General features: G+C 47.9%; 1 protein-coding gene across 11 annotated transcripts in view; it reads left to right on the top strand.

The window, feature by feature from the left end:
- The window catches only part of EXOC6 (exocyst complex component 6), a 734,347-nt gene that overhangs the window by 332,428 nt on the left and 374,712 nt on the right, over positions 1–27,207 (top strand). The window lies entirely within an intron of this gene.

The following is a 27,207-nucleotide window of genomic DNA, read 5'->3' as shown; positions in this document are numbered from 1 at the left end:
GATATTTCTCTCATGTAATCATGAACAAACCTCCACCAGCCGATTATTTTTTATTTTTTGTAAATATTAGCGTGTATATGTGTAGATTAAAAGTTCAACAGTCTGCCTTATCAATCTGTAAAATTCCTAAATCACCTTCCCAAGAAAGTGTAACTGTACAAACTTGTTTTTAATTGCTTCAAACAACTCCCGCCGATTTATCTACTTCAATTAACGCCGACTTATCTGTCCACCCGTTTTCAGTTCCCAATGTGGCCGTGTTTCAGATCCTCCCAGGAGGTGATTTGTGGTTGCATACTATATATTATACTAGCCGTTAGGCCCGTTAAAACGGGCGATATTCCGTTGGTCAGAGCCGCTCTCTTCTCCTCTCTTCTCCACAACTTCTTACCCTTCCCACTTACTCACTCATATCCTCTTCCCTTTTCCTTCCATCGCCTCTCATTATCCCTTCCACCCTCCTCCGCTCCCTCTTTTTCTCTTCTGCACAACTTCTTACTCTTCCCAATTACTCACTCATCCCTTTTCCTTCCATCCCCTCTCATCTTTCCTTTCCTTCCCCTATCACCTCATCCACAACCCCTTCCCTCTCCCTCAGCCCTCCTCCACTCCCTCTTTTTCTGTTCTGCACAACTTCTTACCCTTCCCACTTACTCACTCATCCCTTTTCCTTCTATCCCCTCTCATCTTCCCTTTCCTTCCACTATCACCTTATCCACAACCCCTTCCCTCTCCCTCAGCCCTCCTCCATTCCCTCTTTTTCTCTTCTACAGGGCCGGCTGGGAGGGACCAGGCTAAAGGAGGAGGCATTTGCTGATGGAACTGCAGCATGTTAACAGCCTGAGCCTGTCCCTCCATCGCCGTCCCTACTTCCTACTCCCTCCTCCATTCCCCGGCAACAGAGGGCCAGGCTCAGGCTGTTAACATGTCTGAGGAGCCTTTTCTTGGAGCGGTGATCTCGCGCATGCCTGACCACCGCGCTTGTTGCTTGCCCGCCCGTCGCTCAGCTTTCACCGCCGTTGCTCCTCCACGCCGCTCTCTGTTGCTGGCCCGACCGATGCTCACATACCGCCACCACTGCTGCAAAACGCCGTGTCTGCTGCTCAGACCGATGTGCTCTCTTGCGGCACGTTGGGTAGAGTTCTTTGTGCCACGCATGCGCAGTAGAGCTGCTCTCTACTGCGCATTTGCGGCACGTCAGTCAAGCCTCATTTATCTAGTTGATTTTGAATCCTTCTTAAACATGTAAGAATTTGAGTGCATTTGATTGTGGTATCAACTAATCATGAACACCTGTTTCCTTTTAATGTTTTTTTTAAATTTATTTTTAATAATGAGAAGATTTTTGTGATTATAAATGTTAGATACTATCCATGCTTGTTGGTGCTAATCACATTAAAAGCTGTTTTCAGGATCAGCCCTCCCATGGAGCTTGCAGGCCTGTGAATGCTTTCAAAGGGAAATTCCCTGCTGAGTTTCTTTGAAAATCCTGGCAGCCAGTGGAAATTTTTTACCTTCCATACTTTGAGTGGGAAAGTATGATGTGAAAATCAGCATAAAGAATGAACCAGGATTTCAAAATGAAATTCTGGTGTGTTCTTTTGGGTGTTTGCCCTAACCTTACCCAGCTCCACTCTTTTTTGTTTTGCAAGGTATGGGGAAGGGGATGTGGTAACTTTCAAAGACTTTTTCCCATAGGTAAACACATATGAAAATTGCCCCATTACATATAAATGTTGTACAATTTCCCATACAACCCTGTAAATGTAAATGCTGGGTATATATTGTAACGCTATTTGTCATTATATACATTGTCATTATTCTTTCTGTTCCACACTTGGTAATTTTCAAAAAGACCTACATACTGAAAACTGGGTTTTACACATGTACTGTAAATATACTTTACCCGTTGGGTGGATTTGGAAAATTGCAATAATATATGCCATTCAATTGTCCATAGGATATTCACGTGTAAGTGCACGTTCAACGTGTAAATGGGCTTTTGAAAATTGCTACGATAACATGTTACATTTACCTCCTATCTTCTCTAATTTCCAATTATGTTCCTTTCTGCTATCTTTGCTTTGTGTCTTGTACATTTCTGTGTACTACATTTTTAAAGCAGGCTTCTTCTTGCCTTCATACCTTTTGCCTCCTTGTCCCCTTCGTGTGGAATATACTTCCACCATTTGTTAATGTACTTTCATTAGTTATCTTCAAAAGAAAATTGAAATATACCTAGTCACTTGGGTCTATTCAAGTGACTAATTCCTCTATTTGCTTTCACAATCTCTTATGTACTCTCATGTGTATGTAGTTGATTAGTTATTGTAAGGTGCCCTAGGAAGGCCACCATATGAATGCATATAAATACATTTATCCCAGGACAAGCAGGATGCTAGTCCTCACATATGGGTGACATCAGTAATGGAGCCCTATCACGGAAAACTTTCTGTCAAAGTTTCTAAAAAGCTTTGACTGGCACACTGAGTGCACTGAGCATGCCCAGCATGCTATGATCCCTGCGTCCACAGGGGTCTCCCTTCAGTCTTCTTTTTTCCGCTCTGCAGTAAGCATAGCGATTAGGAGCTCTGTGAGAAATTCTAACACTTTTTTCCTCACGGAAAGATTTACATTTTTACTTCACAAACACTTTTCCCTGCACCGGTCTCCCTCTGTGTTGGTTTAATTCGACGTTCGGTGAGTACTATGCCATGTTTTTTCAGCAGTTCCTGTCACCTTTCTGGCTGCCAACCGACTGCGGCCTTCCCTCTCCCTATTTTTCAGTTAGTCACACATAGCCTGCAAGTGTCCCTCTGTGACACTCTGCTTAGCTATTAGCGCTAGTGGGACAGGGACTTCCATGGTTATGGGTGCCACCACAGCCTCTGTAGATTCAGGTCCTTTATTTTCCTCGGTACCTTCGTGCAGTCGATACCCCATCGCTACCGTTGGTCCCCCCCTTCAGGCCATCCTGCATTTTTTGATGCCACAGGTACCCCTCCCCCTGCGGTACCCTGATGCCATCCTCCCTACATCATTTCTATCAGTGCCATCTATGTTTTCATCCATGGCAATGATTTTTTCCTTAGCTTTTGTCGGTGCTATCGTTGCCCGGGTGGATACCATCGATGAACACCTTGTCTCGTCGCTGCCATCCATATTCGGGTCAATGTCACTGCTGCCCGGGGCACTTCCATTGCTACTGGGGTCATTTCCATCGATGCCATCCTTAAATTATGGATGCCATCAATGCCCAGGATTTTTTTATCGATTTCCATCGATGGCCATCGATACCAGGTCAATTCCATCGATGGCCATCGATGCCAGATCCATTGCATCGATGGCCATCGATGCCAGGTCCATTCCATCGATCTACATTGATGCCAGGTCCATTCCATTGATCTACATCGATACTGGGGTCCATTCCATTGATGGCCATCGATACTGGGGTCCATTCCATTGATGGACATCGATGCCCAGATGGTTTTCATTGATGGACATCGATGCCCAGATGGTTTCCATCGATGGACATCGATGACAGGTCGATTCCATCGAGGGCCATCGATGCCAGGCTGTTTTCATCAATGGGCATGGATGCCAGGCTGTTTTTATCGATGGGCATCCATGCCAATGCCATTTACATCCATGCCAATGCCAATTCCATAGATGACATTGAAGCCAAAGTGGATTCCACTTATACCAATGTCCATTCCATCGGTGAAATCCATGCCAACATCGATTCCATCGGTGCCCATGTCAGTGCGATCAATGCCCATGTCCGTGGCATAAATGCCATGGACGTCATTGTTGCCCAAGTCGATCCAATCAATACCATCGATGCCCGAGGCCATACCACAGATATTGTCAATGCCCACCTCCATACATCGATGATCTCGACACTCATGTCATTCTCATCGGTATCTTCAATGTTTTTATGGATGCGGTCATTGACTCCGTCAATGCCGGTATCATTTTTTCCGCAACCAGTGATGTTTTTTTGATTTTTCGTTGCCACATCGTTCCCATAGATACCTACACCAATGTCGTCAGTGCTCCGGCACTGTCAACATTGCTGGACGAGTCATCAACATTTTTCATATCCATTTTTACATTACTCTCGAAGCCGTTTTGGCCGCCATCGACACCGTCTATGCCGACATAACACCGCCACATAATGCCCTCCCCTGAACACAGTGCTCCATGCTTTGGGTCCTTATTAAAGCCCCATATCAGGAGCAGAGTAGGCATGCTGACAGTCCGTCATCGATCGCCATCCAGGACAGCGAGGGCTTCCATCTTGGCGCTGGGGAAAGACCAGGTCGAGCACCGTGGCATCCATCGTCACTGCCACGATGGCCGTCCCCCACTGACACCATCCAGCACATTGCTGCTATCCTTCTCAATGCTGGACAATGCTTGGACCGAGCAACATCACCACTGCCTTCGGCACTGTTCTGCACAGTTTGGCAGTCTTTCCTGCTCCAGAAACATTGGATCGAGGTCCGAAGAATTCTGCACTGGCGTCAAGAGACATCGAGCCGCTGCGACAAGGGTCGGGTTCACGAGCTCGTTAATCGGCTCCCCTGTTCCCAGGCATGCCCCACCGACATAGGTGTGGGATTTTGGCCCTCCATTCATTACGGTCTAAGCGCCAGCCACGCCCAGCCTTGTCTCCTCTATACCTGTGCCATCATACCAGGTATCAGAGTTGAGATGGACGTTTACGTCCACAGGCTACCCCTCGAGGACTTCGGAAATCCACGGAGCCAGCAATCTTCACCGACTCGTCCTTCGGCGGTTCACGTCAGATGGTAAGTACCCGCTTCTGCGGCATTCCCATTGAGATGTGTTCTCTGATTCGGGCCACATGGTTCGAAAAGTTCTAGGCCATGAACTGTATTAGTGTCACATATCGCTATGCCAGCTATGTCAGCCACAATACCAGAAGAACCTCTCTTTCTTTTCTTTGGGATTGCATCAGGGCTTCCTCCCTTTTTCTGCAACGGGGCTCTGTACTGATTAATGCTCTAGCTTTTGGTTCCTGTTTCAGAACCAGAGTTCCAGGTGCATTCGCTGTTCTGCTAAACACGAGGTCCAACAAATGCTGCCTCAAGTGCAAGTCCACCTCGAAGCCTGATACAGGTCTCGATGTCTCCTTGTACAGCACTCGGAAATGCGGGTAAAACTTTACCGCTCTCACTCCCGTGGGAGGTTACATGATATCCAGATTACATCAACCCCTCCAGCTGGACACCTCCCGGTTTTCCAACTGGCCGGATACCAGAGCAGCCACCCCACCTTGTACCAACGTTCCCGGTACACTCCCCTACATGCTATAAAGCGCAGAGGGGGGAAGAGGGGGGTTGGGGAGTTTTAATTACATTATTCTTTCAACAGAAAGTAGTTACTCTCCGCCCATCCTGGACCTCAGAAATACCAACTTTCTTCAGAAGGCACAGGTAAAATGATATCTCTCGTTCCCTGTACGTACCTGGATCAGTCCAGACCGTGGGTTATGTCCCCAATCCAGCAGATGGAGTCAGCCAAAACTTTGAGGGGGCGTCACCATAAGTAGAACTACCCCCTCTGCAGGAGTTCAGTATCTTCTGACTCCAGCAGATGCGAGTAGGGAATTTGGAGTGCTCCCAATTCAGCATAAGCTTTTCACTTTGTACTTGGCTGCCTTGTCTTGGGCTATTGCCTTTTTTCTTTGGAATCAAGTTTGAATCAAGTTTGTTTAAAAAAAAAAAAAAAAAAAAAAAAAAAAAAAAAAAAGGAAAGCTCTGATTGAGTTAATTAATTTATTGAGGGGTTCAACTTTGGGGAGGCGTGGCTTACCCTCTGTCTGTGTCTCCCTTGTTTTCTATGCACTACTGACGGGGTAAGTTGCTGTTTCTTTGACTTTTCAGCTCCCCAAACCCCTCTGGTACCTCGCGGAGGCCGACAGCACCGGCCTCTGCGCGCTTGCCACACTGTCAGCGGCCATCTTGAGCGCCTCGTGGGCGGCTCGGCTAGGCAGGCAGGCAGGTTTTTCTTCTTGGCGGGTAGTGTGGCCAGGAGGGCCCCCCCGCGCCTTCGGATTCTTCACGTCGGCGGGCAGTGCAGGCCATCGGGCCCCCCGCGGCGGCGGCGTTTCGGCTCGCGGGACCCCGAGGCTCATTTTTTTATCATTTTTGAGCATTTTCGTTTTTCGCGGTCTTTTTTCGGCACTGCGATGCCGCGGCCGACGCGCTGCGCGGCTTGCGGCGAACCGGGGTCCCGCATCTCCAGGGAGGGCATCTGTGCCCGGTGTCTTCCCGGGGGGGAAGGCACCTCACATCCCGTTGCAGATTTCTCTTTTCTCGCGCCTCTGCCCGGACGCCGGGGGCGGGCCCCTCCCACAGGTCTGGCGGGAACGGCGGCCATCTTGAGCGCTCGCCGCCCCGAGGCACCTCAGGAGAGAGCGAATGACAGGGAGTCGGAGCCAGACTCGCCCCCGACCTTGCTGCCGGAGCAGGGCCCGCAGGGGCAGGAGAGCGCGGACGTGCCCCCCTCCAGAGCCTCCGCGGCGCGACCCGGGTTTTCCCCGGAGTTCGTCCTACTTATGCACACGGCATACCTGCAGGGTCTGGATACACCGGTGGACCCCCCCCCTGCCAAGATATGCCGAACCTCGCCTGCGGCTCAGGCCCCCCCCCGTTGCGGCGGGAGCGGGGGCCCCTCGCCTCCCCGCACGTGCTCGGGTTTCGCCAGCGACAGGGGGAGCGGCGCCGGACCCAGTGGACCCTGACCCGGACTTCATCGACCTGGGGCAAGGGGACGCCACGACGGAGGGGGACGATCCGCGTACGCTGCGCCTTTTCCAGAGGGAAGAGCTGGACGAGCTCATCCCACGCATCATTCAGGAGCTGGACCTGGATCCGCCGCCTGACCCGCCTGCCCCAGTAGCGCCGGCGGTGGTCACATCCTCAAAGAAAGGAGATCCGGTCCTGGCGGCCCTGCGCCCGAGGGCGAGGGCTTTCCCCATTCACGACTCGTTCCTGCAGCTCCTCACGAGGGAATGGGATACCCCCGAATCGACTCTGAAAGTGAGTCGTGCCATGGAACGGCTCTACCCGCTACCTCAAGATTTCCTGGATCTCATCAAGGTTCCGAGAGTTGACTCTGCAGTCTCGGCGGTCACGAAGAGGACGACAATCCCGGTGACAGGGGGCACGGCCCTGCGGGATACGCAAGATCGCAAATTGGAGATCTTCCTGAAAAGAGTCTTCGAGGTCTCCGCGCTGGGTATGAGAGCAGCGATGTGCAGTTCACTCGCCCAGCGGGCAAGCCTCCTGTGGGTTCAACAACTTCTCACCTCCCAGGATCTGCCAGCGGCGGAGGCCGCTCAGGCGGACAGGTTAGAAGCTGCAGTGGCGTACGGGGCAGATGCCTCGTATGACCTGTTCCGCGTCCAGGCGAGAACTATGGTCTCGGTGGTGGCGGCCAGGCGGCTGCTGTGGCTTCGCAATTGGGCGGCAGATACGTCTTCCAAGTCGAGCCTGGGCTCCCTACCCTTCAAGGGTAAGTTCCTCTTTGGAGAGGACCTGGACCAGCTCATCAAGTCGCTGGGGGAAAATGCGGTTCACCGCCTCCCGGAGGATAGATATCGCCCTTCCCGGGCGTTTGCTTCGTCCCGGACTAGAGCCAGGGCGCAGCGGCGTTACAGGAACTACAGGCCGGGGGGCTCCAGGCCGCCTGCTTCCCGGTCCCAGCCCTTTCGCGGCCGCAGGCCCGCGCGCCCCGCTCTCGGGACAGGTAACCCCTCCTCCAAGTCTTCACAATGATGCCAGAGTCGCCCACTCCACCGTCCCCAGGATCGGGGGGCGGCTGAAGTTTTTCTACAGGGAGTGGGCACGGATTACCTCAGACCAGTGGGTCTTAGACACCGTAAAGTTGGGTTACGCTTTGGAATTTGTCCGGCCACCGAAGAATCGTTTCGTATTTTCCCCTTGTGGCTCGGCCCTCAAGCGGCAGGCGGTGCAGTCCACGCTGAACAGGCTTCAGGAGATAGGCGCTATTGCGCCCGTGCCCTTCGGAGAGGTGGGCTTGGGCCACTATTCAATCTACTTCGTGGTGCCAAAGAAGGACGGATCGTTTCGGCCCATTCTGGATCTCAAGGAGGTCAACAAGTCCCTCCGAGTGCTCCGCTTTCGCATGGAAACGCTGCGGTCGGTGATCGCAGCGGTGCATCGGGGGGAGTTCCTTGCCTCCTTGGACCTCACGGAGGCTTACTTACACATCCCCATTCGGCCGGATCAGCACCGCCTTCTGCGATTCAAGATACTGGACCAGCACTTCCAGTTCATAGCTCTCCCGTTCGGACTGGCGACGGCTCCACGCACCTTCACCAAGATTATGGTAGTCGTGGCTGCGGCTCTCCGGAGGGAGGGGATCCTGGTTCATCCCTATCTGGACGATTGGCTCATTCGCGCGAAGTCGTTCACCCTTGGCCAGGCGGCCGTGTCCAGGGTGCTACAGTTTCTGCATTCCCTGGGATGGGTGGTGAACTTCTCCAAGAGCTCCCTCGTACCCTCACAGCGCTTGGATTTCTTGGGGGCGACCTTCGACACCCGGCTGGGCAAAGTCTTCTTGCGACAGGACAAGGCGCTCTCTTTGCGGGAGCACATACGACGTTTCTCTGTGTTACCGGAACCCACCTCATGGGATTACCTGCAACTCCTGGGGGTGATGGGATCCACCATAGATATGGTCCCCTGGGCGTTTGCACATTTCCGGCCCTTGCAGTGGGCGCTCCTCTCCCGTTGGAAACCGGTCTCGCAGGACTACCAGATGATTCTGCCACTTCCTCAGAAGGCCAGGGACAGTCTGGGCTGGTGGTTGGATCCGGCGAACCTAGCCCGAGGCGTGTCCCTCGACTTACCGGATTGGGTGGTGGTAACCACCGATGTCAGTCTAGCGGGCTGGGGCGCTGTCTGCGATCGCAGCGCCACGCAAGGAACGTGGTCGGCGGTGGAGGCGACGTGGTCCATCAACCGTCTGGAGACCAGGGCGGTCAGGCTCGCCCTGCGGCATTTTCTCCCGCTCCTCCGAAACCGCGAGGTCAGAGTGCTATCGGACAATGCGACTACCGTGGCCTACATCAATCGCCAAGGAGGCACGCGCAGTCCACAAGTCGCGCTGGAAGCAGCGCTGCTCATGCAATGGGCGGAGCGTCATCTCGTCCGGCTGGCAGCGTCACACATCGCCGGGGTGGACAATGTTCAAGCGGACTTCCTCAGCCGTCAACGGCTGGATCCCGGGGAGTGGTCTCTGTCCGACGAGGCGACGCAGCTTCTCGTTCATCGGTGGGGGGCTCCCCACCTAGACCTGATGGCATCCGCTCTAAACGCCAAAGCTCCCCGCTTCTTCAGCCGGCGAAGAGAACGCGGTGCCGAGGGGGTGGACGCCCTGGCACTTCCATGGCCGGCACATCTGCTGCTCTACGCTTTTCCACCGTGGCCCCTAGTCGGCCGGATGCTCCGCAGAATAGAAGGACATTCGGGGACGGTGATCTTCGTCGCCCCGGAATGGCCCAGGCGACCCTGGTTCGCGGACCTGCTGCAGCTGGTGGTCGACGGCCCGATCAGGCTGGGGCATCTCCCCTTCCTCCTACACCAGGGCCCGGTATTTTTCGAGCAGGCAGAACTCTTCTGTCTTGCGGCCTGGCTTTTGAGAGGCGACGCCTCCGGCGCAGGGGGTACCCGGAGGCGGTAATATCAACGCTGCTGCGGGCGCGCAAGACGTCCACGTCGGTGGCCTACGTTCGCGTCTGGAAGGTGTTCGAGCGGTGGTGTGCCAGCCAGGACACTAGCCCCACAACGGCTTCGGTCCCTCAGATCCTTCAGTTCCTGCAAGACGGGGTTGACAAGGGATTAGCCTACAACTCGGTGAGAGTCCAAGTTGCCGCTCTTGGTTCGTTGTTGCGGGAGGGGGGTTCTCTCTCGCAGCACACGGACATTGCTCGGTTTCTCAAGGGTGTCAAGCACCTCCGGCCTCCGCTACGGGATCCCTGTCCCTCCTGGAGTCTCAACCTGGTGCTCCGAGCCCTGTCGGGGCCTCCGTTCGAGCCTTTGCGCTCCGCGACACTCAAGGATCTCACCTTCAAGGCGGTATTTCTGGTGGCAATCTGCTCCGCTCGGCGTATATCAGAGTTACAAGCGCTATCGTGCAGGGAACCATACCTCCGGTTCTCCGACTCGGGAGTCTCGATCCGCACCGTTCCTTCCTTCTTACCGAAGGTGGTCTCGGCTTTTCATGTGAACCAGACGGTGGAGTTGCCGTCCTTCTCCGCCTCCGAGCCGAAGTCTCTCCGTCTCCTGGATGTTCAACGCACACTGCGTATATACCTGGGGGTTACCAACGAGTTCCGGACTTCCGACCATCTATTTGTCCTTTGGTCCGGGCCGAAGAAAGGCTCCCAAGCCTCCAAGACGACCATTGTGAGATGGCTGAAGGCGGGTATTGCCGCTTCCTATGTTGGGGCGGGGCGGACGCCTCCGCCTGGCATTGTAGCGCATTCTACAAGGTCTCAGGCGGCCTCCTGGGCGGAGGCGCGCTCGGTCTCATCCCAGGAGATCTGTCGGGCGGCTACCTGGAAGTCGTTGCACACGTTCGCGAGGCATTACCGCCTACACCTCGCCTCTTCAGTCACGGGACATTTTGGTGAACAGGTTCTCCGAGCAGGCCTCGCAGGACCCCACCCTATTTAGGGAAGCTTGGGTACATCCCACGGTCTGGACTGATCCAGGTACGTACAGGGAAAAGAAAATTATTATTTACCTGCTAATTTTCGTTCCTGTAGTACCATGGATCAGTCCAGACGCCCACCGCTTTTGGGTTTTCTACTCCTGCTTCATCTTGCTCGTGGGAACGGTAAGGGTATCTGTACTTCACCACTTGTCAATTTTTCACTGTTGCCCCAGCGTCAGCGCCTCACAAGTTGACGTGTTGTCTGTGTTGCCTCCTACCGGTTGTAGGACGCCCACTGTTAGTTTGTTATTACAGTTACATGGCTTTTTGTTGCCAATTTTCTATAAACTTGATTCCATGAGGGGGTTCGGGTTTTTTCTACTCGGGCTTTGATATACTCGATACTGAACTCCTGCAGAGGGGGTAGTTCTACTTATGGTGACGCCCCCTCAAAGTTTTGGCTGACTCCATCTGCTGGATTGGGGACATAACCCACGGTCTGGACTGATCCATGGTACTACAGGAACGAAAATTAGCAGGTAAATAATAATTTTCTTTTACCATGCTTCCAAAATGCAGTAAGTACATTACCTCTATTCTTTCTATGTGCCTCATGGTGAGTCAACAATATTACAATTCCAAGCTCTGCCAGTGGCACCAACTTCGGCAACTGAGGTATTTCATTGAACCAATATCAGTGACTGCTGTTTCTCTATGGAGTCCGACATCATTCATGCTTTCCTTGCATGGACAGCTGCATAACCACAGTCAGTCCACTATCTAGGATTACTGTCACTGCTATAATTCCCTTATACACTTCTAGACACCACAGTCACAATGACCTTCCTGTCCAGCATCCGTGCAGACATTCTAATACATTCCTACATGTCCCTGCCCGCATATTCCATAACCTTAGCCCCCAAAAAATTTTACATTATCGGGCTCTGAGGTTTTTTCACTTTGCACTTCCCTCATAGAGCAAAACTGCTATGGGTTAGATTCAGTGAAATTCCATTATCAGTGGGTCTAAGCTATTCAACTGCTTTCGTCCCTCTCTATATCACGGATTTAGAACCAAAATCCTAGTCTGATCCTGCTCATGCTTGCATTTACTTCAGGTTGTAAGTTTGATGACAAATCTTCTCAACCCAATATGCGTCTACTCCGCTCCAAGCAGTTCCACATAAAGTTCCTGGATCTTCTACCATGAGTTATACCCTTATGCCTTCCAATACTGCTTCTACAACAATTCTTTGTGCATACAGACAGACAGCATAGGGACAATGTGCTTTCCAACATACAAGCATAAACAACATCTTAGCTGCAATGAAGCTGCACAGCTTTTACCTTGCTCACTCTATGTGTCTTCGGGCCACTGATCTCAGACACTTACTGAACGCACTAGCAGACCTTCTCCAGATAGGTGTCCATCCTCTCGAATGGTCTTGGACATGTGTAGAGAGAAAAATCTTCTAGTGCGGAGGTCAACCGAACTTGCCCTCTGCTTCCAAATCGAACCATACGGTGAACAGATTCTACTACCTACACATGGTTCCAATGCGTTCCCATAGATGCCTTTCTTCCATCAAGGGCCTCCTAAATGTGTATCTTCCGCTATCCCTCATAGCCAGCACTCTTATAATGCTGAACCGGGACGGAGTTCACTGTTCCTCAGGCCCACGTGCTGCCCAAGACCAGTAAGGTAATATATATACAGCTTCCCATACTTCATACCCAAAACTCTCGTGAACCTACAACAGGACAGAGGAACAATACTCCTCTTAGCCCTATACTGACCTCGAAAAGTATGGTTTTTCCATATTCCTCGACCTCTTGATCAGAGACCAATTCGCCTGGGCACAGCGCCCACTCTCGTAACTCAGGATCAGGACAAGTTGTGTCATCCCAGCCTAACAACTCTTGCCCTGACAGCTTGAATGTTGAAATTCTGCAAACACTTAATCTTTCAACACAAGTCTCTAAAGTTCTCGTAGCTTCATGAAAGCCTTCCGCATGTTAACTATACCACTTATAGTGGACTAGATTTACCAAGTGGTGAACACAAACAGGTTTTCACCTTTTTCTTGCCCCACTCCTTCTTTACTAGATTACCTATGCCACCTTTCGGATTCTGGTCTCTGTAAGGGTTCACCTAAGTGCCATAGAGGCATATCACAAGGGAATAGGGGATGCACCAATAACAGCGCAACCCCTAGTAAGTCGGTTTATGAGAGGCTTACTTCACCTTAAGCCTCCCATTCGACCACCAGTCACTGACTGGGACCTAAGTATACTACATTCCTGCGACAAGAAATTTCTTACATAGAAAGTATTTTTCTCAGTAGCCATTACATCGGCTAGAAGGGTCAGTGAGTTGCAATCTCTCGTCACATACTCACCCTACACAAGGTTCCTGCATGACAGGGTAGTCCTTTGCACTCACCCCAAAAGTGGTAACAGATTTTCACTTAATCAGTCAATAGTCTTGCCTACTTTCTTTTGAAGACCTCTCTCTAGCCAGGGAAAGAGAGTCTTATACACCTTAGACTAACAACATGGACTAGCATTTTACCTGAACCGCACGGCGGTCCATAGGACATCCAACCAACTCTTTGTTTCTTTGCACAAAAATAAACCAGGAGTTGTGGTAGTAAAATGGACGCTCTCCAACTGACTAACAGACTGTATTGAATTCTGTTATGAAAAAGCAAAAGTTCCTCTCCAAGGGTGAGTAAAAGCACACGTAGTAACGGCTATGTCTACATCAGTAGCACACTATCGTTTAGTGCCCATTATTCACATATGTAAAGCTGCAACATGGAGTTCCCTTCACACCTTTGCAGCTCATTACTGTTTAGACAAAGAAGGAAGACAAGATTCAGTCTTTAGACAATCTGTCTTACAGAACTTGTTTCCAATATAATCCCAACTCCTTCTACATCCAACCTGCTGTGATTTTGGCTGCCTCATTTTTACCAACAATGTTTTAATGATCCAAAGACAACGACAAACCTTTGTATCATTAAAACCTTTGGATTGACAAAATTTTTGACAAAATTGACAAAAAAATTGTCAATTTTTTGACAATTGACAAAATTGACAAAAAAATTGACAAAAAAAAATAAAAATTGACAAAATTGACAAACCTTTGGATTGACAAACCTTTGTATCATTAAAACCTTTGGATTGACAAACCTTTGGATCATTAAAACAAAGGTTTTAATGATCCAAAGACAACGACAAACCTTTTCCATAGGAAAAAAATCAGCAGAACCAGGGGTCACGATTTGAAGCTCCAGGGAGGAAGATTCAGAACCAATGTCAGGAAGTATTTCTTCACGGAGAGGGTGGTGGATGCCTGGAATGCCCTTCCAGAGGAAGTGGTGAAGTGGTGAACCAGGGGTCACGATTTGAAGCTCCAGGGAGGAAGATTCAGAACCAATGTCAGGAAGTATTTCTTCACGGAGAGGGTGGTGGATGCCTGGAATGCCCTTCCAGAGGAAGTGGTGAAGACCAGAACTGTGAAGGACTTCAAAGGGGCGTGGGATAAACACTGTGGATCCATAAAATCAAGAGGCCGTCAATAAAGAGTGGGTGGCTAGCCAGAATGACGGCTACTGCCTGGAGACAATACCCTTATTCAATAAACATACACATGGTTACTGTGACTCCAACATCGCTCTAAGCTACAACAGCAAGAGGAAATGTGGAAAAAAGGATTTGCACTCACAAAGTGGGGAGTAGCTGGCTTGTTACGGCGGTTACTACCCCAAACCAAATAAGCCTGATACTTCACTTTCAATGCATATCCAGCATAGCTCTCTGCTTCAACGGCAGGGGAGAAGAAACCTGATACTTCACGCATATCCAGCATAGCTCTCTGCTTCAACGGCAGGGGAGAAGAAAAACTGATACTTCACGCATATCCAGCATAGCTCTCTGCTTCAACGGCAGGGGAGAAGAAAAAACTGATACTTCACGCATATCCAGCATAGCTCTCTGCTTCAACGGCAGGGGAGAAGAAAAACTGATACTTCACGCATATCCAGCATAGCTCTCTGCTTCAACAGCAGGGGAGAAGAAAAAAGGATTCGCACTCACAAAGCGGGGAGTAGCTGGCTTGTTACGGCGGTTACTACCCCAAACCAAATAAGCCTGATACTTCACTTTCAATGCATATCCTGCTTCAACGGCAGGGGAGAAGAAAAACTGATACTTCACGCATATCCAGCATAGCTCTCTGCTTCAACGGCAGGGGAGAAGAAAAACTGATACTACAAGCATATCCAGCATAGCTCCCTGCTTCAACAGCAGGGGAGAAGAAAAACAACCAATAAGGGCTGAACAACACAGTCTGGGTAAAACAAATAAGCATGGGTGTAGCTTGCTTATTGCGGCAGTTACTTCCCCTACTACCCATAACTAATCAAGCTTGATATTTCACTTGGTTGCAGCTCCATCACTGCTCTCTACATTAATGGTGGGGGTGGAAGGGAAATAGAACCAAAGAGCTAAGAGAAACAGATAAGTATGAGAAAAAAATGTGAAGCTTGCTGGGCAGACTGGATGGGCCGTTTGGTCTTCTTCTGCCGTCATTTCTATGTTTCTATGTTTCAATACTACAATGTTGATTCACTACAAAATGACTCAGCTATATAGCTTGCTAATCACTCTTATGTGAGGACTAGCATCCTGCTTGTCCTGGGATAAAGCAAAATTGCTTACCTTGTAATAGGTGTTATCCCAGGACAGCAGGATGTAGTCCTCACAGAACCCACCCGCCACCCCGCGGAGTTGGGTCCGATATGTTTTATTTTCTTTTATTTTTTTGCTTATGCATAATGCTACAAATGAGACTGAAGGGAGACCCCTGTGGACGCAGGGATTATAGCATGCCAGGCATGCTCAGTGCACTCAGTGTGCCAGTCAAAGCTTTTTAGAAACTTTGACAGAAAGTTTTCCGTGATAGGGCTCCATTACTGATGTCACCCATATGTGAGGACTAATTCCTGCTGTCCTGGGATATCACCTATTACAAGGTAAGCAATTTTGCTTTCTTATGCATCTCTACCAGCAGATGGAGACTGAGCAAAGTTGACATCATGGTATATATACCTCTGCACTGACAGCCTGCCAGTATTCTCCATCTCCAGCAGATGGTGGACATGCATCTCCCTGCTGGGGATTGCTTAAAGTTTTAAAAGGAGAAAAGAAGGACATTTATTCACCCGGCTCTCCTGTGGTGATATCTTATAGTCCCTCCCTCAGTCGAGAATTCCTGAGGTGATATCTTTGGATCCCTCTAACAGACGAGTGCCTTGGTCTGGTAGCTGGTTTTCAGCCAGCATGGACTTAGCTGTAAAAAAACAAAACAAAAACCCAAATAAAAAAAAAACAGCTGAAAGGCAAGCGAGTGCAGGAAACCAAGCATGGTGGTGAAGGAATATGCCTTCTCCCCCAGCAGCCGGTGACTTAACTCTGTACTCAGCCGAAATGGGCTGAGCTCAGGTAAGGAGTCAAAAAAAAAAAAAAAAGAGTGGTGTAGGGATTACTTCTTCTCTGATCTCCGTGCTTGGCGTGCCAATCCGACATTCATTCCCACCTCTGAGAGAGCTTTAGGGGACATGAGCAGCCTTTTGGCTAGGCCCTGCTCTCAGGCTTTTCTTGTTCCCTGCATGGTAGGCCACGATAGCATTTTGCATGTTTTTTCCTGCTCGTTAGGCTGCCCTCTTCAGTTTGATCAGTCCTTGCTAGTGAGTCCAGTTGTGTGCCTAGTTGGATGCCTACTTGGGCACCTGGTTGGGCATCCAATTAGTTAGGGCCATCTATCTGGGCTTTCACACGCATGTGCTTATCTACGCGCACAATCTGAGCAGCCTCATGGGAGCTCAGTTTTTGGACCTTCATCAGGGCACAGTATTGAGCTTCTAAATTTTGGACATCTAATTTTTGGGCACCTAGTTTTTGCAGCGTCAATATAGCTGGACAAACACCTCTCAGATGTCTGTTAGAGCGTACTGACAGACTGATGGTGCCTATAGCAAAGAAGCCTAAGTGCCTTACCCTCTGTGTTGCTTGTCATATTCAGGCATCTCAGCCTGGCATTCCCTCTAACTTATGTCAGCACTGCTTGGAGGCTCAGGGAAAATTGCCTTTGTCTGATTTCACTAAGCCTGGTTCTTTGCAGCCTAACGTAGGACTGGGAAAAGAGCTGGCAGAAGGGTCACCTGATTTTGGAGCTCCCCTAACTGGTTCATCAGTGGGGGAAGGTAGTTCAGTAGGTAAGGACAGATGCCCCCCTGGTTTTAACATGGATCCTTCTCCCTTTTCTTGGGTAGAATTTTTTCAAGGACTGCTGTCTTTTCTTCAGGTGCAGTCCTTGGCCCCTGCCAATCTTAACAGGTCAGGGTTGCAGACAGTGAAATACCCGCATGCCTGGTATTGCGGGTAAGCGTCAGAGTACACTTAGATTTGCTGCCGGTCTTCCCGATAGGGACCCAGATGGCACGAATGATGAAGCCGATCCTTGTTCCTTGGAGGATGGGGAAATTCCTCTGGGATAATAGTCATATAGAACTATGTTGCGGAATACCGCACACCTCATGTTGCGGGTAAGCATCGGAGTATGCCTGGATTTTCTGCCGGTCTTCCCAATAGGGACCCAGATGGCACGGATGATGAAGCCGATCCTTATTCCCTGGAGGATGGGGAAATTCCTCCAGAATTGGAACCATATAAAACTATATTTCAGTTCTTTCATAGAGATGAGCTACTGGCTCTGATTTCCCAGATATTGAAGATGCTGGGAGTACCTGGAACTGAATCCATGTCTGAGCAAAGAAAGATCTCATTTTGATTTCTTTCCATAAAGCCTCATGTTTCTTCTCTATTATGGAGGCCATTCAAGAATTGTTTGATCTTGAATGAGGTGCCCCGGAAGATAATTTCAAAAGGGGACGAGTCTAGGAACAACTGTACCCCCTGGATCCAGCTGTGAGAGAGCAATTGCGTTTTTTGAAAGTGGATGCGCTTGTGTGTGCCATTACCAAGTGGACGACTATTCCTATAGAAGGGGAAGCAGTTTTGAAGGATGCACAGGATAGGAGAATTGAAGCTATCCTTTGAAGCAATGGCAATGAATTTGCAGATAGCTTCTTGTTGTTCCCTGGTGGCTCACTCTTGTTTACTTCTCTCTCAGGAAGTCAATGAATCTGGTGTGAATTCCAGGGCTGTGATGGAACCAGTAGACACCTTTTTGGCAGATATGGGCTGTGATTTAGTCTGCACTTCAGCCAGAGCGGTGGCTTCGGTAATAGCAGCCAGGCATCAGTTATGGCTGAGAAATTGGTTGGCCGATGCAACCTCCAAGTCTAACCTTTCGAAGTTGCCCTTTAAAGACTCACTCTTGTTTGGGAATGAGCTGGAGAAAATGGCCAATATGTGGGGTGAGTCCCAGGTGCTTCGGTTGCCAGAGGATAAGAAACAGGCACTGCGCTTCTTCAGCATGAGAGGTCATACTAGTGGATCCAAACGTTTTCGACCCTACAGAGGAGCGGCCTTTCGAAGGGCTCGACCTTTGGGTAGGTCTCAGTCCTTTCCTCCCAGGCAGTCCAGACGGGGCGCAGGCTCGGGTGATGGAGCCCCTCTGAGTCTCCCAATGAAAGTGTGCCGACCCACACCGGGAACAGGAGATAGGGGCCGTCTTTCTTTATCGGAGGTGAGTCAAAATCACGTCAGACCAGTGGTTCTGAAGGTGATATGAGATGCTATGTGCTAGAGTTTCGCAGTGTTCCTTGGGATGTGTTCATGGAGTCTCCCTGCAACTCTCCGCAAAAGAGACAGGCAGTGGAGTGTACATTGTCAAAACTCCTCAATCTGCGGGCTGTGGTTCCAGTGCCCACGTCTCAAGAAAATATGGGCCAATGTTCCATTTATTTCATTGCACCCAAGAAGGAGGGCTCATTTCGCCCCATCCTGGATCTCAAGGGAGTCAATAGTCATGTGTGTATGACTCGTTTTCACATGGAAACCTTACATTCAGTGATAATAGCAGTACAGTTGGGGGAGTTTCTGACATCTCTGGATTTCTCCAAAACATACCTGCATATTCCCATCCAGCTAGAGCATCAACGATTTCTGTGTTTCGCGGTTTTGGGGCGTGAACAGTTTCAAGTGCTACCTTTTGGTTTGGCCACCATGCCCAGAACTTTTTCCAAGGTTATGGTGGTGGTGGCGGCAGAGTTGAGAAAGGATGGGATCCTGGTACACCTGTACTTGGATGACTGGCTGATTCAGGCCAAGTGTCTGGAAGGAGAACCTCTGGGTTTTGTGTAAGGTGTTTTTGTTGCAGGAGCTAGGTTGGGTGATGAACCTGACCAAGAGCAATCTTCAGCCATCACAGTCACTAGAGTATCTTGCAGGGTGTTCCTTCCAGAGGGCCTTATTCAGAAGCTGATGGCGCAGGTGCTTCTATTGACGAACATAATATGCCTGACAGTTTGATCCTATCTCAGGTGCTCGTATTGATGACAGTGACATTGGAGGTGGTGCCGTGGGTGAGGGCACATATGCATCGTCTTCAGCGCACTCTGCTGTCTCATTGGAGCCCACAGTCTCAGGACTATTTAATTCAGCTTCACCTACTGATGGAGGTCTGCTCTCACTTGCAGAGGTGATTAAAAGCGGATCTTCTAAGAAAGGGGGTTTCTCCAAGATCACTGGACTGGCTAATACTCACAAAAGATGTGAGCCTCCAGGATTGGGGAGCTCACTGTCAGGAGTTGACAGTGCAAGGACATTTGAGTGCAGAAGAGTCTCTCTGGAATATCAATCGGCTGGAAGCCCGTGCAGTCCAGTTGGCATGCTTGTGGTTCGGCGACCGATTTGCAGGGTCAAGCGGTCCAGATAATAGACAATGCAATGACAGTGGCTTACATCAATCAGCAGGGAGGAACCAAGAGCCAGCAAGAGTTGCAGGAGTAGCCCAACTTATGGAATGGGCAGAAGTGCATCTTCAGGAGATTTCAGCTTCACACATTGCAGGAAAAGATAATGTAAGAGCCAAGTTTCTCAGCAGACAGTCTGGAACCAGGAGAATGGAAATTGTCAAATGAAGCATTTCAGCTAATAATGGATTGCTGGGGCCTTCCATTTCTAGACCTGCTGGTGACTTCTCACAATGCAAAGGTTCCTCACTTCTTCAGTCACAGGAGAGATCCAAAGTCCTTGGGAATCAATGCCCTCAATGTTGGAGTGGCCGGAGGGCAAGGTGTGCTATATGCCTTTTCTCCATGACCCATGTTGGGCAGAATGATTTGGAAGATGGAGAGTCACAGGGATATAGTGCTTCTGGTGGCACAAGATTGGCCCAAGAGACCATGGTATGCAGATTTGCAAAGGCTCCTGGTGGACTCTGCACTCCAGTTTCCAGCACATAGGGATCTGCTATGGCAGGGGCCTGTTCTTCATGAAGATCCAACTCGATTTTGTCGTACGGTATGGCCCTTGAGAGAGCTCGGTTGCTGAAGTGTGGATATTCTACTGCGGTGATTGCCACCTTGCTATGAGAGAGAAAATTCTCCACTTCCTTAGCCTATTTGCGGGTTTGGCATGTATTTGACGCTTGGTGTGAAGATTGAGGGGTTCTTCCTCGTCTGGTTAAGATCCCACTCATTTTGGAATTTTTGCAGGATGGATTGAGTAACGGGTTGGCCCTTAATTCATTAAAGGTACAGGTGGCGGCTCTTGCTTGTTTCTGAGGTCAGGTGAATGGTGGACCCTTATCGGCTCATCCAGATGTCGCCTGTTTCTTGAAAGGAGTGAAGCATCTTGGTCCTCCCTTGTGGGTACTGGTGCCCTTGTGGAGTCTTAATCTAGTTGGATTTTTAGTGGGCCCAACTTTTTGACCGATGCGTAACCTTTCCTTGAGGTTACTGACCTTGAAAATGGTGTGTCTTGTGGCAATTTGTTCTGCATTTTGAGTTAAAAAACTGCAGGCCTTGTCTAGCCAGGGGCCAGTTGTTCAAGTGACTCTGAGGATGATACAGCTGCATATTGTTCCTTCACTTTTGGCAAAAAGGGTCTCGGATTTTCACTTGAATCTGTGCATTTCCCTGCCAACTCTGGACAGGAAAAGAGATTCCTTGTGAAGGAATATCACTTGTTACAGCCCTTGGATGTCAAGTTTTTGTTAGTTTGTCCACAGTCGGCTTTTGCAGAGAATACTGGCAGGCTGATATCAGTGCAGGGGAATATATACCTTAATGTAAGCTTTGCTCCATCTCCATCTGTTGGTAGAGGTGCATAACCCATTGGTTCTGGATCCACTGTCTGTACTAAAGAAAAGGAAATTATCAGGTAAGTAGTAATTTCTCCCTAATGAATAACTAAATAAAACAGAATTGTGATACTGAAATTGGTCCTGGAGGAAATTGGAATTTGTGTAAGTTGCGATGACTTTGTCACATTGGAACCTATGTGATCTTGAAAACATATGACCTGCATCATCTTTTTTATTGATGTAACCTATAAAGATTGCAATATATATTAAAGCCATGTTATTTCAGATTGCATCTATCCTGCACAATCTTCTTTTAGTCTTAATTGTTCTAAATTATGTACCTCATTTACCATGGCTAGGGTATCATTTTGGGCCTGTAGAAAATAAGTCAGGTACTACATGTTCTTACGATTTCTCCAGAATTCTGATCATTAGGCTTATGACTGATATTAAGTGATTTGCTCAGTAGTTGAATTCATGTACACTGTTATTCATTTTTTTCTATTTATCTCTGAAAAGTTCAGATTATGTTGTTTGTCTCTATAGGTTAGACTCAAATCAGGACGAAAAAGAACTTATTTGAAAGACTTGTGACCCAAAAACACCTTGTAATAGAGTATGTAATTAGAAATGTGCCAATTTATAGATCATGATATTTGCCATTCAGGGGCTAGGTACAATTTAGGTATTTTTCAGCAACCTTTATCTGAGTCTTCATCTGTGACTGAAATTTTGTGATCCTAAAATAGGTCCAGGTAAAAATTCAGGTGTCCATATTCAGCTGCTGGTCACCTAACACACCCCTAGATTTATCAAAATGCTATATTTATAGCAGAAATAGCGCCTGTGATTAAAAAGGGGCATGGCTAGGCTAACTGACTTAGTCCTCACTAACCAACTTCCCACACATCTCTACGATATCATATCCCCTTCCCAGACACAAAAAAAAAGGTGGAGGCCTGTTGTTAACAGCCAAAAAAGAATTAAAGTTAACGCTCAACCTATTAACTTCATCTCCACAGCCGAAATAGGCCTCTTCAAATCCTTCCAATTACAAATCTGCCTCATTTACGCCCCCCCCAGGATTGTTGGACAACGACCCCTCTCCCCTCATTGAATGCTTAGCTGATAATCTAAATTTTGACTTCCCAACCATCATTCTCAAAGACTTTAACCTCCATGTTGACAAAATCCCACTATCCCCAAATTGTGAAGCCTTTCTTTCATTCATGTATGTCATGGGATTCAAACAAATTATTTCCAGCCCTACACATAAAATAGGGCACACCCTTGATTTAATTTTTATAAACGCTCTCATCGCCGCTACAGATTTGTTCGCCCGTACCCTGGTTGGATCATTCTCTCATAAAAATCCACCTAACCATTAAAAAACTTAACATCTCCCCTCCCCACAAAGATACTATTCACTTCAGAAAACTCTGCACCCAGGATGACCTCATCTCTTACCTCACCAAGGATATCAACAACCGAGACCTTTCCAATGCCGATTCAGCCCTGTCCTCTTGGAACACTATTACCAACAATATCGCCAATAAAATCTGCCCACTAATGACCAAGGAATTAAACCCCGCCCTTAAGACAAAAAAACCTTGGTATACTCCTGAACTAAAACAAGAACTTAGATCCAAGGAAAAGAAATGGCGCAAGCATCCTTCTGCTGCCCTACAGGCATCATACAAAACTTCCCTCCACATCTACAGAGCCTCTATTCTAAAAACCAAAAGAGACTTCTATGCCCTCAAAATCCATCATTTCCAATATGATGCCAAGACTCTCTTCTCATTTGTCTCCGACCTCATTAAGACTTCTTTGCCTTCTATCTCTGAAAAGGAAGCCAAAGGCAAGTGTGAGGAACTTGCAGCCTTCTTCCAGGTCAAGATCTCCAAGCTCCTGATACGGTTCAGTTCTTCCTCCCCCCTATACCAACCCCAATCTATCGGGAGCCCCCTTTAACTCGTTCGAATCTACATCCTCTCTGGAAATTGAAACCCTCCTAAAGAAAATGAAGCCTGTATCACACCCGTCCGACTCCATCCCTACTAAATTACTCCTGACCTTACCTAATCTAATCGCTAAACCCCTAACTGAAATTATTAACTGCTCCCTCTCCCTTGGACATGTCCCAAAAGCTCTTAAATAAGCTACCCTCAAACCACTATTGAAGAAACCCATCCTGGACCCCGGAGACCTTGCCAACTTTGGCCCATATCAAATCTTCCATTTATAGCTAAACTCCTGGAAAGGGTAGTCAACAACCAATTGACCGATTTTTTTAGAACAACAAAATGTCCTCTAACCCTCCCAATTCGGATTCCGGAAATTCTTTAACACAGAAACCCTCCTATATCCCTCTCTGACACCATCATCAAGGGGCTAGGCAAAGGCCAATCATTCATCCTCGCATTATTGGACATATCATCAGCTTTTGACACAATCAATCACAACATTCTCCTAAATCACCTCACAGAAATAGGCATCTCAGGAAACGCCTACAACTGGTTTCAGTCCTTCCTTAATGAGAGGCACTACAAGGTTAGAATTGGTAATGAAGAATCCACCCCTGTACACCTCAACTGAGGTGTCCCTCAAGGTTCATCCCTCTCACCTACAGTCTTCAATATTTACCTCCTCCCCCTCTGCCAATTCCTATCTAATCTAGGGCTTACCCACTATATATATGCGGACAATGTCCAAATCCTCATCCTCATAACTGAATCCATTACCAAAGCACTTAAGACTTGGGACCACTGCCTCAACTCAATTAACCTGCTCCTTATCAACCTCAATCTTGCTCTCAACCCAGCAAAAACGGAACTTCTTATCATCTCCCCGGACAAAAAGCATCACTTCACCCCTACCCCGTCCAACTGAACACATCGACCACCCAACAAGTAAGGGACATAGGCGACACTCTGGACGATCAGTGGAACCTAAAAAAATTAATTAACACCACTCATCCACTGCAATGACTTTCGGACCGTACTCTAAACCACTCCGTTCTCAAAAAACGATTACTGCAATTCCCTCCTTCTTGGCCTCCCAAAGAACACCATTAAACCCCTCCAAATGCTACAAAACACAGCAGCCAGAATCCTCACCAATACCCGCAAAAAGGAGCACATTACCCCTATCCTCAAGGACCTACACTGGCTCCCTATCCACTTCAGAATAATCCACAAGAGCCTCACTATCATCCACAAGACCCTGCACAATCAACACACTCGCTGGCTTAATGGCTCTTTACACTATAGTATATGTAACAGACCCACCAGGTCCGCCTACAAAGGATCCATCCACACTCCATCCCCCAAGCTATTCCACCTCACCTCTACCAAGGAACGGGCCTTTTCCTTAGCAGGCCCCAAGTTATGAAACTCCATGCCCCCAGATCTGCACCTAGAACACTGTACTGAAGCCTTTAAAAAAAAAACTAAAAACCTGGCTGTTTAAACAAGCCTTCACTTAGCCTTTTCTCAGCCACAGACCTTAAGAGAAAGCATCTTCCTCCTCTTTCCCCCCCCCCAGTATTTCCTCCCCTACCTCCCTTCCTCACCCCCCCCTTTTCCCCCCTCCCCTCCAAGCTGTAGATGATACTGTTTAGCACCCTCTGCCACATAACCACTGTATATATATATATATATATATATATATATATATATATTCCTTGTATATAATCCTCGGCATTTTTAACCTGGTGTATCAACCTTGTATATAACCCTTTTTTTTTGTTTTACAATCACTGTATAAATTCCTCTGTATAATGAAACCATCATACCCTTTCACCCCTACCCCTCTCTGGTACCCCTCTTATCTCTACCTATCTCTGTCTCCTTCCACCTCTTAGTTTTATTGTAACTTTGCTTTCTGCTTCTGTGTTAAGTAACCCGAGTTCTATGAAAACCGATGTGATATGTTTTATGAACGTCGGTATAGAAAAGTTCTAAATAAATAATTTCCCTGCTCCTGCACCTGCGCTAATTTTTACTTCGCACGCGCTGATTAATCCACCGCGGAGGCATTACAATGAAAAGGTTTTTATCACACTTTCCAAGAGACAGAGAGAGACCAATATGACACTTTACTATTTATACCACTGTAAGAGGAGGCACTTTTAATTTGGTTTGGGGGATGGTGTAGGTTTGGGGGGGGGGGCAGTTTTACATACACAGTAGGAAGTACGAACAGCAAAGTTGACATCACTGAAGATTTTCTGCTGTTTGAATCAATGAACGGTATAAGAGGAGTTGATTTGCACAATTCACTCTCTACCTAGCTTGTTTGAAGCTAGGTAAATAGTGCATCTCTCTCTCTCTCTCTCCCCCCCAAAGGCATGTGTGATAAAAAAAAAACCTTTTCACCTGGGAACGCACAGCTAACGCGGCCACATCGCACAGAAAAAAGGTGTAGTTATTTCTGGCATTAAAACCCACGTTGCTATGCATTCTATCATATTTGATGTTAGGAGTCACTCATTACCAATAACTCTGCCCAAACTTCTCCCATTTGATTAGCAGATGTCACATTTGCATGTTAGCACGTGTTGATTTATTTAACGCGTGCGTTACGGAGTTATCGCATGCATTAGGGCCTTAATGCAAAACGTTAAATGACCCCGACAGTTAGGATGATAAACTTGTCTGGCTAACTTCGCAGGGATATTCAGAGGTGTGGGTGCACTGCTAAATATACTCGGCTCTGCTAAAGTTAGCTGGGTAAGTTTATCTAGCTAACTTTAGGGGAGTTCTTCAGCTCTTCTAAGGTTATCCATCTGTGTTAGCAAGATAATGCTGAAAATTGGCATTTATCCGGCTAACATAGCTGGATAGCCAACTCTGCCATGGCCCTGTCCCTGAGTTAGCTGGATAACATTTTAAAATGTTATCCAGCTAACTCAGGGATGTCAGGAGGACCAGCTCCAAGTTATATGGCTAACTTAGATAAAAAGTTAGCCATATAACTTGGAGCTGGTCAGCCTGACATCATTTTTTAACCCTACTATTTGTTCAGCTAAATCCAAAAGTAGCTGGACAATGGGCATTGATTATCGTCCTCTGAGTGACTAATCCAATAGAAGAGGCATGCTGGAAAGTACTCGGTTAACATTCCTTTCCTTTGGTGGATTATCATTGTGATTCATAGAAGTATGATGGCAGTAAAAGACCATTATGCCTATTGAGTCTGCCCAGCCACACCAACTACTCAGCTTTACAATCCCTACCACTCCCTCAGAGATCTTATATTTATCCCCTGCTTTCTTGAATTCAGATATTGTTCTTGTCTCTACCACCTCTATAGGGAGGCTGTTCCATGCATCCACAACTGTCTCTGTAAAAAAAATATTTCCTTAGCTTACTCTTTAGTCTATTGCCTTTTACCCTTATCCCATGAACCCTCATTCTAGAGCCTGTTGTCCTTTGAAAGAGGCCTGCCTTCTCTGCATAGAAAACTTGGAGGTATTTATCTCTCCTATTATGCATTTGTCTATCCCCATATGCTTTAGAATGAAGACCACAAATCATTTTTAGTAGCCACTCTCTGGATCCACTCCAGCTGGTTTATATTTTTTGAAAATGCAGTCTCCAGAACTGAATACAGTATTCTAAATGAAGTCTCACTGCATAAGGTATTCTAAATGAGGGACTTATGCAGAGGCAATATCATCTCTTTTTTATTTTTTGCTGCCCATTCCTCTCCCTAGGCACCCAAGCATCTTTCTGGCTTTTGCCATTGCCTTAGCAACCTGTTTGGCCATCAGATACGATCATCCCAAGATTCAAAACTGACTAGATCTAATCTGAATATTGATGCAGCTAGTTAGCTATCTCAAACATTTTTTTTTTATTTAGACGGGGAGGATGCAGCTTGTTTAATGAATGGTTTACAGTTCTATATGTGCAATTTAGATGTCTGCTGTCTTATATATTATCCCAGGACAAACAGGATGATAGTCCTCACATAAGGGTGACATCATCGATGGAGCCCTGACACGGAAAACTTCTGTCAAAGTTTCTAGAAACTTTTGACTGGCACACTGAGCCCACTGAGCATGCCCAGCATGCCATGATTCTCTCAGCCACATGGGTCTCCCTTCAGTCTCTTTGTTTCCGTGTTGCATGATAGGAGCTCTGTGAGTTTTTCCTCACGGAAAATATAACTTTTCAGTCACAAAATTATCTACTCGGGTCTCCCTTCAA

This window comes from Rhinatrema bivittatum, chromosome 7 (assembly GCF_901001135.1).
Source record: "Rhinatrema bivittatum chromosome 7, aRhiBiv1.1, whole genome shotgun sequence".
Classification (NCBI taxonomy): domain Eukaryota; kingdom Metazoa; phylum Chordata; class Amphibia; order Gymnophiona; family Rhinatrematidae; genus Rhinatrema; species Rhinatrema bivittatum.
The sequence above is the reverse complement of the archived record's forward strand: the minus strand, read 5'-3'. Positions and strand labels throughout refer to the sequence as shown.